The sequence below is a fragment of the Ascaphus truei genome, chromosome 4 (assembly GCF_040206685.1).
Source record: "Ascaphus truei isolate aAscTru1 chromosome 4, aAscTru1.hap1, whole genome shotgun sequence".
NCBI classification, from domain to species: domain Eukaryota; kingdom Metazoa; phylum Chordata; class Amphibia; order Anura; family Ascaphidae; genus Ascaphus; species Ascaphus truei.
In genome coordinates this window covers 187,920,547-187,933,002 of record NC_134486.1, presented here as the reverse complement: position 1 = coordinate 187,933,002, position 12,456 = coordinate 187,920,547, and the positions used below count along the sequence as shown (strand labels likewise).

The following is a 12,456-nucleotide window of genomic DNA, read 5'->3' as shown; positions in this document are numbered from 1 at the left end:
ACCAGACCTACTCACGAATCGACTATTTCCTGGTCACCATGTGATGACGGCAGCCATTGAATCAGACATTGGCTCAATCACTTGGTCCGACCACGCCCCGATCACCCTGGCACTATCAATTCCCTTCGAAAAAACAATAAATTACTCTTGGATACTAAACGATTCACTATTAAATCATCTGCAAATAGAAAGGGAAATAAGAACCTCACTTAAGGACTATTTCTTTTTCAACACGGGAACAGTCTCCTCTCCAGCAATCCTATGGGAAGCCCATAAGGCAGCCATCAGAGGGAAATTTATTTCCATCGCATCCCATAGGAAAAAAGCCCGCCAAGCGCTAATCAAGGAACTCACAGATACTATCAGAACAATAGAACAAACTCATAAAGCTAACCCCTCAAAAAAAATATACAAAACATTATTAACAGCTAGAACAAAACTTAAGCAAACTCAGCTGGAGGATGTTGAAAAGGCCCTCAAATGGACCAATCAACAATACTATGATAAGGGTAACAAGGCCGATAGGCTCTTGGCAAGTAAACTAAGAGGGGTACAAAAAAGATCAGAAATAACGGCGATCAAGAGTAGGTCTGGTGAGATCCAATATAATGATAGCAAAATTGCAGCGGAATTTACAAAATATTATTCTGAACTATATAATCTAAGATCCAAAAGCGGCGGGCCGGAACCAATAGCTTCAGAATTCATAACACAATACCTAGACAAATGTCAACTCCCCACATTAACGGAGGAGGAAAACACAGTCTTCAATGCTGAGATCACAAACGAGGAACTGGAGGTGGCGGTCAAATCATTAAAAATTACTAAAACTCCGGGCCCTGATGGTTTCACTAACGTCTACTACAAGAGATTCTTGCCCACACTATCCACGCATCTTCTAAAAACATTTAATCACTTTATGGAAGGGAACCAAATCCCCCAATCAATGTCTCTTGCCAACCTGGCCATAATACACAAAGAATGCAGAGACCCGATGCAATGTGGAAGCTATCGCCCAATCTTCCTCCTCAACAGCGACCTCAAATTATATAGTAAAATACTAGCAAACAGACTGAACCCCATCTTACCGAGATTAATCAATATAGACCAAGTAGGATTTGTCGCGGGCAGGCAAGCCTCAGACAATACTCGGAAGATAATCGATATTATCGACCATGTGCACCTCACAGGGACCAAAGCATTACTGTTAAGCCTAGACGCAGAGAAGGCGTTCGAAAGAATAAACTGGCAATTCCTGGACCATACTATGCGCAAATTTGGCTTTAACGACGCATATCTAGAGGGGGTCCGTAGTCTATACCAAAACCCGTCAGCAGCAATAAAACTACCAGGGGGCAATAACCAGAGATTCGAGATTACCAACGGAACTCGACAGGGATGCCCCCTCTCTCCTCTCCTTTTTGCACTTACGATAGAGCCACTAGCATTAGCAATACGACTCAATAGAGACATCCAGGGAATAGAAATTGGAAACAGGCAGCATAAAATATCCCTATTCACAGATGATGTCATCCTAACCCTCACTAACCCCCAAATCTCCCTACCCAACCTACAAAAAGAACTCCGAGATTTTGGAAAAATCTCAGGATATAAAAAAAATAACGATAAATCAGAAGCCCTGAACCTAAGCCTGCCAGAGCCAGAGGTGCAACTCCTCAAACTAAACTTTAACTATCGTTGGAGCTCCTCTTGTATCAAATACTTGGGAGTCAAGATATCGAGGACCTACCAAACTTTGTATCAACATAACTATCCGGCACTGTTCCAAAAAATCAAACAAGATCTAGAGAAATGGGGAGGATACCAGATATCATGGATCGGGAGAATGATCTCAGTTAAAATGAACATACTCCCTAGATTACTATACTATTTCCAGACTCTCCCGGTCCACATCCCTGGCTCGGAATTAAAAAACATTCAAAAACTAATTTTCCACTTTATTTGGCAAGGGAAAAAACCCAGAGTCACCAGATCGGTTCTCCTGGCCTCAAGGAGGAGAGGAGGAATGGGTGTCCCAGACATCGCAAGGTACTACCTAGCCGCCCAATTGCGCCAGGTGGTAGTCTGGAACGCGAACCCAAGCCAATACTGCTGGCTGGATATAGAAACCCAATATGCCGGGATGCCTTCGCTGCCGGCCTGCCTTTGGTCCCTGAGCAGGGAGGACATGCAGCATTGCAAACTCAAGTTAGGTCCGATGAGACACACCTGGGAGACCTGGGCGAAAAGCAAACTCAAATTTAAGCTCACTACACCTAAATCTCAACTAATTCCAATTCATCACAATCCGAAATTCCCCCCTGGATGTGAGCCCAGACAATTCGATCAGTTTAAAACAAAAAATATCAGAGCGATTGCCGACCTCCTGAGCTTCGAGAAGTTCCTGAGCTTCCAAAATCTTCAAACCAAATATGAAATGGTAGGACTAAACGTTTTTAAGTACCTACAAATTCGGCACTTCACTCAAACATTATCCCCAACGTTGGAATTTCCCCCTCTCACAGGGTTCGAACGGCTTTGTAGGGAAACAGGCCATCAGCGAGGTCTAATAACACAAATCTACGCAGAGTTAGAGAGGGCCACGGAAGCCCCCACACACGACTATATGCTGCACTGGGCAGCAGAATTGGATATAGTTATAGACCGAGAGGACTGGGAAATTATTTGGGAAAATGCCTCAGGAACTTCTATATGTACCACAATCAAAGAAAATATATATAAAATTCTGTTCCGCTGGTATCTTTCCCCAGTTAGAATAAATCAAATTTACCCCCTGGCATCTGACCTATGTTGGAGAGGCTGCGGTCAAAAGGGGGACATGACCCACATCTGGTGGACATGTCCGGAAATTCAGAAATACTGGGAAATGACACAAAAATTAATAGAAGAGGTCACAGACCTCACAATACCCATTGACCCGTTGACCTACCTGTTGGCCAGGCCCTTTGATTACCTGGACCGCCCAACAGGAAAATTAGTCTCCTTCATTCTTACGGCGGCTAGATATGCGGTGGCTGCTGCCTGGAAGAAAGTGTCTCCCCCCCCAAAACAAACAATAATAAAAAGGGTGCAAGAAGTGATGGACATGGAGAGACTATCCGCCTTCCTGAAAAGGTCTACTACCTCATACTTGGGACCCCTGGCAAACCCATATGGCGCTTCTTCGTCGAAATGCCCCTTAACAGGTTAGAGGAACATAGGATACCAAAACCCAAACCAGAGTTGTCAAGGAGAGGGGGAACAAGACCTCCCCCCACTACACCCCCCCCCTCCCCACCCTCCCTCCCCTCCCAGCTCCTTTTCTGTTTCTATACTCACGTAGCCCCGGCAGACCAGATAAGGTCAGGGGGACGTTGAGTCTCTTCTCTCCTCTTCCCAGTTAAAAAAAATGGAAAAATGTGTATTAGGTTTATATACTGCTTGTACTACCAATACCCTGTAATGATATATCTGCCTAATAAAAAAATTTGAAACAAAAAAAAAAACGGGACTGTCCCGACTAAACCGGGACATCTGGTCACCCTAATTATAAGACAAGCTTTCGATAAGTCTCCTCTCTTCCTCAGGTTGAGTATTTCTGTTTTACAAAATATTCCATGAGTTACACCTAGATGGAGAAAAATTAATGTGCAGTTGAATTTGGTCTGAAAGCTAATGTATGATCCACAACAAGAACCTTATAAGATCTGTGCCTATAAAGATATTCAATAGACATTCCTATGTCATCTCAGCCCAAGCAGCAAGGTATGAGGACAGAATAAAATAAGTTATATCTTAGAAACTGATAATTAGGTTTTTAAAAATCCTCAATTAGAAGTGCAAAATAAATAGAGCTGTAAATATAACCCCTCATGGTTCCCACCTAGTCAGGGAAGCGCTACATCCTCATGGTGGTGGACTTTGCCACCCGGTATCCTGAGGCGGTAGCGCTTGCCACTATTGATGCTAGGGCAGTAGCAAAAGCATTATTAACCATTTTTTTAAGGTAGGTTTCCCTAGTGAGATCCTAACCAATCAGGGGTCGCAATTCATGAGTGAATTGATCCAGTGTCTCTGGGATGTGTGCGGGGTGAAGCACCAGCGCATGACCCCTTACCACCCCCAGACCAACAGATTATCTCAGAGGTTCAACGGGACCCTAAAGCAGATGCTTCAGACTTGTATAGAGGCAGAGGGAAAAGACTGGGAGATTCACCTGCAGCACTTGCTGTTTGCATACCGAGAGGTACCGCAAGAATCCACAGGCTTCTCTCACTTTGAGCTACTATATGGTCGCAGGGTACAGGGACCTCTGGACCTGTTCCATGAGGGATGGGAAGGGGAGACTACCAATACTGATGCTTCTGTGCTTCAGCATGTGATAGATCTCAGAGACCGGCAAGAGATGCTCATGGGGATGGCACAGGACAACCTTAGGGCTTCTCAGACCAAGCAGAAGACTTGGTATGATCAGAATACCCGTAGCAGGGAATTCATTCCAGGACAGCAAGTGCTTGTTCTCAAGCCCACTCGGGAGAACAAATTAATGGCTGCCTGGTCGGGACCGTATCCGGTACTCCGAAAGATGAATGAGTGCAAGTAGGTTGTACAGGTAGATGCTGAGGCGGGAAGGAATAATACCTATCACATAAATATGCTCAAGGAGTACATAGCACTGAGTGTGGCATCAGTGCTGGCCATTTGCAGCCCACCAATGGAGGATCCGGTGAGCAATGCTCTGCCTGATCTCCTGGGGGAGGCTAGGCAGGAGGGTACAGTAGAGCAGGTTGAGATAGGGTCTCAGCTGAGTATCATGCAGGGGGCAGAGGCCAGGGCTATGCTAGAGAAGTATAGGGCTCTGTTCTCAGATAAGCTGGGTAAGGCACACATTACAGATCACCCAGTGCTTACAGGGGATCTGAGACCTCTGCATAAGTACGCTTACAGAGTGTCAGCAGAGATTAAGGTCAGTATAGAGAGGGAGGTAGAAGAGATGCTGGCCCTAGGGGTAATTGTACCATCCCAGAGCCCTTGGGCTTGTCCGGGAGTCCTGGTACCCAAGAAGGATGGGACCAACCAGTTCTGTGTGGACTACCGGCAGCTCAATGCAGGCACGGTGTCAGATGCCTACCCCATGCACCGCATGGATGAGTTGTTAGATGAACTTGCGGGGGCAAGGTATCTGACGACCATGGATCTCAGGAAGGGTTACTGGCAGATCCCCTTGACCCAGGAGGCTAGGGAGAAGTCGGCATTTATTACCCCAAGTGGCCTCTATGAATTCTTAGTGATGTCATTTGGGATGAAAAATGCCCCGGCTACCTTCCAACGCCTGGTCAATCGCTTGCTGGAGGGTATGCAAGGGTTTGCAAGGACATACCTGGACGACAATGCTGTCTTTAGTAACTCGTGGGACTCACATTTGGTGCATGTAGCTGCGGTGCTAGCTAAGATTAGCAAAGCGGGACTCACTTTAAAACCCACCAAGTGCTTAGTAGGAATGGCAGAGGTACTGTACCTAGGACACTGGGTGGGTGGCGGGCATCTTAAGCCAGAACCAGCTAAGGTGGAAGCAATAGTGAAGTGGCCCGTTCCCAAAACCAAGAAACAAGTTATGGCTTTCCTAGGCACCACAGGCTACTACAGAAAGTTTGTCCCTCAGTATAGAGCCATTGCCAAACCCCTGACTGACTTGACCCAGAAGCGACAGTCTGTGCTGGTAGTCTGGTCTTCTGCCTGTGAGGTCTCCTTTCAGGCATTGAAGACTGCACTGGCTAGTGCCCCTATTCTTGCCGCACCAGACTATGCAACAAAGTTCTTGGTGCAGACTGATGCCTCGGATTATGGCATTGGTGCTGTACTCAGCCAAGTGGGGGAGATGGGCAGTGAACACCCAGTGGTGTATCTGAGCCACAAGCTGCTGCCCAGAGAGGTGGCATATGCCACCATTGAAAAAGAGTGTCTGGCCATAGTATGGACTCTAAAGAAGTTACAGCCCATCTGTATGGCAGACCTTTTACAGTGATTACAGACCACAATCCCTTGAGTTGGTTACAGGGTTTCGGGGGGGAAATGCTAAACTTTTGCGCTGGAGTCTTGCCTTACAGGAATTTGACTTTACCATCCAGCACAAGAAGGGAAGCAAGCATCGCAATGCTGATGGCCTTTCCCGCCAGGGCAGCCCTCAGGACATACTAACTTCAAGAGCTGGCAGGCCAGCCCAACCACCGGACGAGGTGGTCAGGGCAGGCCCTACTCTTTGAGTGGGGGAGGTGTGGCGAGGAGAGGGTTAATCAGGCCTAAATAAAGGTATTATACCCAGCTGATTAACCCCAACTAATAATTGGGAATGAAGGGGTTAAAATAATTTGCACTGCACTGCTGTATTTGCACTGTCCCAGCCTTTTTAACCCCCATTTGCAGGCTATTCTCTGCCAGCTGTAATAGAAATAAATGCAATGCCTGCTATACTCTTTGAAACACAAGATGGAGTTGTGAGCGCCGAAACCAGCGCTGATTAAAGAAGCGTGGCTGCGGTTTAGCGGTCTGTTTGAAGTATGGATATCCATTTCTATCCATTGGACCTCATAACCACAAGTCAATTGAAGAAGTGGCTTGCGGTTAGATTTGAAGTGGTTTACCGATAAAATGTATCCGTACCTTGTTAGCCCCGTAACTTGAAAGGCAGAAAGTCAATGGCCGGTGGAAGTGTGTCAATTGACGTGGGAAATAGGTGAACTTGACTCCCCACAAGCTAACTCGCGAACGGAGGAACCCAGCATCCTGATTTTTTGGTGTGCAAGTATAATTAATAAAACACAAACATACATATAAAAATTACAGTCATGGTACACCGAGAACATGAAGTTTTAATAAAGTGTGTAATACTGTGAATTTAAAATGTACAGGCAGGAACAGTTTTTCTGTGAGCCCGGGAAAAATCCTTTGGCATGTAAATATGCTAGGTGTGAATGAGCTGAGGGTATTTTCCTTCCTGCACTTCAAAGAGGTCCCGCTAAGCCGGAGACCTTCAGTCTAGCGAATTGACAGGGATGAAAAAAACTCAGAGCACCAAAGTGTCAACCTGGCCGGAATCTTGATAAGTGCCAGATCCCGGGCCATTGACACCTTGGGATCAAACCCCAGACTAAGGGGCACAGCAAAAAGGGTGTATCCCAGGTATGCTAAGTTGCATGGGTGTCAAGCCGACACGTGCGCTTTGCACACCGGAAAGCCTTTTTGCCCGGTTTTGCAAACTGTGGGCAAAACAGAGATTGGTGGGTTACATATTCACACGGAGGGGATTGGGTGTACATGTTAAGGATAAACTGGATCACCCTACAACTGTGCCCACCGGACTATCCCCAGTGTGATCCAGATACGATTCATGATGTGACTACGCTTTACGAAGGACTTCGTTCAAGCACAGCGGTATCGGTTCCAGTACGCAAGGGGTTAATAACATTGCAACCAAGAATTTACCCCAAACTTCGGAATTTGTTAGCACTGGTGACTCCTGAACGAATTCCTACAAACTCAAACGAAATTCGTTGATTTGGCCAAGTTATTAGATCGGCAACTTGCGATCTAGCCAAAGGGACCTTTAAACAGAGACTACATTTCTTGCGCTTTCTCGCAAAGGACAATTTATTTTGTTTCCCCATCCCAGTAAGTGTTGTATTAAGTGTATTCTGAAGTTGTCGTGTGTTTGTCTAGTAAGGAAATAAATCAGAATTTATTTTGCTCCTTGTTGTGTTCAATCGAGAATCCCAAAAATATAAAAAGTGTTGATAAGTTTGTGTCCACCGTGACAATCCCCTCCTCATCTTCCGAGGGCCCAACTCCACAACGCACTGGAGATGCCGTATCAACTGATGCTTACATTCGTGTGGGGCCAGCTGCCCTCATACGCATCCTCATAAAAGGCATATACGCAACCGCGTTATTAGACACTGGATCTCAAGTGACCATAGTGTATCGCTCGTTCTATGATCAACATCTGAGCCACCTGCCATTGCAAACTGCGGACGCCATGAGACTGTGGGGACTCAGTCATGAGGAATACCCCATTGACGGAGTGGTGAAGCTTCGGCTGCCTATACACTGGCGACACACTTTATTCGAGCTCGGCTAGTCCCACGAATTCGGGTATACCCGGGTATATTGAGGTTTGTGACTGTTTTCTGCCCGAGTGCATTGGGTTATTTTCCAGGCAGGGATTGAAGCATTTTATTCCCGCTGGCTGCAATACTGCACAGTATATATATATATACTGCATTACAATTCATGAATTTATGCCATCTGGTAGACACGCGAAGCATTGCAGCCTATTAAATCCTAATCATTATCATTTAACAGATCAGCCGCCCGTCAGCCAGGCATGAACCCAGGCTGGGAAGGCAAACGCAACGGGGCTTGTCAGAGGTGAGGAGCGGCGCATTCCAGGTATCTGCCAGGTACATACTGGGTATTTGCTCGAATAAAGTGTGTCGGTGCAGTATTATAGTTGAATACCGGCAAATCCCATCCAATGGACGTGGAGGTGTTGATATGCCCTGAGCCTCAAGAGCATTCAAGCGCCCTGGTCATCTTGGGAACAAATACCAACGTGGTACGTGCAGTATTCTGAGCCTACATGAAAGAGGCCTGTGAACTACCTTTGTCGGCTCTACCCATCCAACCAAGTATGACGGAAGAAGACTGTCTGAACCTGGATGAAGTAAAATACGGGGACTTATTCAATACTCACGAAGGAGTGACAGTGATTCCTCCAGGGGGAGTAGGTCATGTACGCGGAATTCTGTTATCCAGAACGAGATGAGGCCGACCAGCTATTCTCCTTAGAAAGTGCACACAAAGAGGATGCCTATCGCGGCTACCGACTTGTGCCTGAAATCTGAGAGTGGAAGGGCAGATTGCCTAGGAACGTCAAAGTATATGTCCAAAACATCTCTCCCTATCCCATGCCTTTAGACCAGGGACAACGGTTGGGTCGGATATACCTTGTTACCTCTGTCGATATGATTTCTGCCCAAGTAGATGATGCGGCACCTCCTATGCAGCCCACGGGGATGGTCTTTGACTTCGGGGAATCCGCCTTGACCGCTGCATGGAGGGCTCGTTTGACCGCCAAGTTGGAAGAACGAAAGGACGTATTCTGCACAAGTGAAATGGATGTGGGCTGTAACCGAAATGCCCAACACACTATCCGGCTAAGTGACACCACCCCGTTTCGGGAACGATCCCGTCGTATCACCCGTCGTATCACCCTTTGAGATGTGGAGAATGTGAGAGATGTGTTACGATAGATGGAAGCGGCGGGCATTGTGACCGAATCCCGTAGCCCCTACACGTCACCGATTGTGGTGGTGCGGAAGACGAATGGGTCGGTGCGATTGTGTGTCGATTGTCGGACCCTGAACAATCGTACTATACCTGATCAGTATACCCTTCCACGAATTGAAGAAATACTCAATGCGCTGTCGGGAAGTTAGTGGTTCAGTGTATTGGACTTGAGATCTGGGTACTATCAGGTGCCTATGAGTGCAGAAGACCAGGAGAAGACGGCTTTCGTATGCCCCCTTGGCTTCTACCAATTCACTCGCATGCCCCAAGGCATTTGTGGATCTCCAGCAATGTTCCAGCGGTTGATGGAAAAGACAATCGGAGACATGAACCCCCGGGAATGTCTAGTTTATCTGGATGATATCATTGTCTTTGGCAAGACTTTGGAAGACCATGAGGCACGGCTAATGAAGGTGTTGGATCGGCTGGGGCAAGATGGTTTGAAGTTATCCTGGGATAAATGTCGATTCTGCCGTACCTTGGTGACCTACGTGGGACATATAGTATCTGCCAAGGGGATAGCAACGGACCCCGGTAAAATTGAATCTGTGATGGAATGGCCAAGACCCGGAAATGTCATAGAGCTACGCTCATTCCTAGGATTCTGCGGCTACTACCGCCGTTTTGTAGAAGGGTATTCCAGCAGAACCAAAGTCCTTAACAATTTTCTCAAGATAAAACCAGAAGACACAGGGCGACCTGCCACCTCTGCGCGATTGCCGTTCGATGACAAGTGGACAGCCACCTGTGAACAAGCATTCCTTGATCTGAAGAAATGTTTAACAGAAACACCCGTTCTCGCTTACGCCGATCCCGAACAGCCCTACGTCCTTCATTTGTGACCCCGATGGGATGAATGTCACCCCAGATAAAATTATTTTGTGGAAAGATATGATACAATATCAGGTAAGAGACCCTGTAGCGGGCCTTATCTGCCAGGCGGTACAGAAAAACAGACCTGACATGCTGAAACATGCTCCCAGCGACCTTGTAGCCATACTCATGCAAGAAGCTGACAAATCCAAGCTGGACAACGGTCTACTATACCGGGTGGTACAATACCATGACTCTCCAGAGAGGAAACAATTGGTTCTACCCCAAAACTTACAATATCTGGTCCTGAAAGCCTTACACGATGAACATGGCCATCTGGGCGTAGAAAAGACTTTTGGGCTGGTGCGAGATCGGTTCTTCTGGCCTCGGATGCGCGAATCAGTGGAGCGACACTGTTGACGGTGCTCCTGATGCATCCAACGCAAGACTCTTCCTACCAGACCCACCACCATGGCTCATCTGAAAAGCTCGGATCCCATTGACTTGGTGTGTATGGACTTTCTGTGCATTGAACCTGATACTCGAGACATCGGTAATGTATTGGTCATCACGAATCATTATACTCGCTACGCTCAGGCCTTCCCCACCAAAGATCAGAAAGCCATCACGGTGGCTAAAATACTATGGGAACGATACTTTATCCATTACAGACTGCCAAACCGTCTGCATTCGGATCAAGGTCGGGACTTCGAAAGTAATCTCATCAAGGAGTTGCTCAAACTACTAAATATTACAAAGTCTCGAACCACCCCTTACCACCCAGAGGGAGATGCTTTGCCGGAGAAATTCTCCTGTACATGCTCAGCACTTTAAAAGGATCTCAGAAGAGCGAATGGAGTAAACATGTAGAATCCTTGGTGCATGCCTACAATTGCACTAGCCATGTGTCCACAGGGTTCACTCCTTATTTCTTGATGTTCGGGCGAGAAGCACGACTTCCGGTGGATATATGTCTGAGGGTATCTACCGATGGGGTACCCAACATGACGCACTTCAGATACGTAAACGGCTACAAGACAATCTGCAAGCTGCTTACTGGTTAGCCGAGAAAGCTTCTGCTCGTTTGAATGCTGATAACAAAAGACGTTATGATCATAAGGTCCGCAATCGAGAGATTCGTCCTGGCGATTCTGTTCTATTCCTAAATCTAGGTGTCCCCAGCAAACACAAACTGGCCGACCCCTGGCGTGATGGAGTCTATAAAGTCTAATCACAGATGCCGGGTCTCCCAGTCTATCATATAAGAGACAGTGAGGGCAGGTAAAAAGCTGGCACCGTAATCACCTCCTCCCTATTCCGCAGCTGTATAACATTGCGGGAATGAAGGTACCTGGACATTGAGGAACTGCGGATCAGGTAAGATCCCAGGCGGGATTGCTGCTTTAGATATTGTGAAGCGGGGGCGCCCAGGCACTAGTTATGGGTTTCAGGAAACAATTCATTCACATCTGGCTTTTTTTTCTAAATCCGACATTTACACACATACACACACACACACACACACACACACACCTAATTGTAGTATTATGTAATACAATAAATAAACTTATGTCAAAAACTAATGTTCTTACTAGGAATGTATTCATTTTTTTTTAAAGCAAGCCTGGGGGCGGGGCAAGGGCGGGCGAGTAGATTTTTTTGTTCGGCGAGAAGATTTTGGGCTGATTTGTCGACCACTGTGTGTGTGTATATATATATATATATATATATATATATATATATATATATATACAGTGTTCGACAATCCTATACATTTACACACCCGGGGCGGGTGGATTTAACCCCCGGGCGAGTAAATATTGGCCCAAGCAGCACACGTGTTTGTTTTTTAAAATTTCCCTGCTCGTGCTGAAATTTCCCTGCTCGCGCTGGAAAAAAAAAACTCCCTCTACCTGACAGCTGATTGGCGCGCGCTCCCAGGCTTTGTGGGCGCGCGGCCAGGCTCTATATGAGCCTGCCCCCAACGAGCTGCCATTTTTTCTGGCCGGAGATCTGTTGGAGAGTAAGTACTCTCTAATCCTCCATCCTGCGGCCCCTCTGCTCCATCCCTGCAAGCCAAGGTGTTCCCCCTTCTCCCCCCGGCTTCCCGCGCCACTTCCCGCTTCCCACGATACTTGCGCCGTGGGTGATGGTAGTGGGGGTGTTCCCCGCTTACCTCGGCTTCCCACGCCACTTCCCGCTTCCCCCGATCTGTCACACAAGCACTCAGCTGTTAAGGAAACCCCGAGCCCTACTCTTCTCCTGCTCTGATGGCCAGCTCAGCTGTTAGCAGGGGAA

General features: G+C 47.0%; 1 protein-coding gene across 6 annotated transcripts in view; it reads right to left on the bottom strand.

Moving 5' to 3' along the window:
• The window catches only part of PDE10A (phosphodiesterase 10A), a 938,782-nt gene that overhangs the window by 496,962 nt on the left and 429,364 nt on the right, over positions 1 to 12,456 (bottom strand). The window lies entirely within an intron of this gene.